Source organism: Eretmochelys imbricata, chromosome 1 (assembly GCF_965152235.1).
Source record: "Eretmochelys imbricata isolate rEreImb1 chromosome 1, rEreImb1.hap1, whole genome shotgun sequence".
NCBI lineage: Eukaryota > Metazoa > Chordata > Testudines > Cheloniidae > Eretmochelys > Eretmochelys imbricata.
Window position 1 is genome coordinate 186,561,921 of NC_135572.1, and position 856 is coordinate 186,562,776.

The window sequence follows — 856 nt, forward strand, 5'->3', positions numbered from 1 at the left end:
ACTGGCAGCCATCTGGAGTTACAAGAAGAACCAGTCATAGACAAATGCTGGTAATTCAGGAAAACCCAGTGCACAACTGGACGTTCCAAACAGGGCATCATTCAGGCCAACAAACAGTGCCAGTAACAGATGAAGGTCACTTGTTAATGTCCTCAAAGGTTAGGTGCAACAGGTGTTCTCAACTCTCACAGTTTGTTGCCAGGATTTTGGCCATTGCTGCAGGCCGTCTCGGTGAGAGAGAGAGAGAAAGAGAAAGAAGTTCTTTGCTCATGTTGATTTTTCAGCTCTACCGAGATGGAAGGGCCTCCTAATGGCTGCCTTCCTTACTTTCCTGGCTCCTGGAGAAGCACAGCTCCAGTGGCGCAATCAGTTAGCGTGCAGTACTTATACAGCAGTACAGAGCAGAGCAATGCCGAGGTTGTGAGTTCGAGCCTCACCTGGAGCACATATTCTTTGGGGGAGGGATAGCTCAGTGGTTTGAGCATTGGCCTGCTAAACCCAGGGTTGTGAGTTCAATCCTTGAGGGGGCCATTTGGGATCTGGGGCAAAAATTGGGGAATTGGTCCTGCTTTGAGCAGGGGGTTGGACTAGATGACGTCCTGAGGTCCCTTCCAACCCTGATATTCTATGATTCTATGATAGCTGCTGCCTTTGGCAGGCAGAGCTCTCTCCCCAAGACCCACAGAAGTTTCTGGGTAGGGGAAGGAGCAGCCAATACCATTGTCCCAAGAGGGGAGGAAGTTGAGAGAACCCAGCAGCTCAGGGAAGCTTGCTTCCTCCTCCCTTGTGGAAAAAAGGAAAAAAAGGGAGGCAGGCAGCTCTTCTCTAGCTAGACAACTCCAGGCCTAGGAGTGAG

At 50.6% G+C, this 856-nt stretch overlaps 1 non-coding gene across 1 annotated transcript; it reads left to right on the forward strand.

The window, feature by feature from the left end:
• The first annotated feature begins 351 nt into the window (after window positions 1-351).
• On the forward strand, window positions 352-445 carry TRNAI-UAU (transfer RNA isoleucine (anticodon UAU)). The gene is made up of 2 exons: window positions 352-389; window positions 410-445. It is a non-coding gene; the product is annotated as a tRNA-Ile (tRNA).
• The last annotated feature ends 411 nt before the right edge of the window (window positions 446-856 follow it).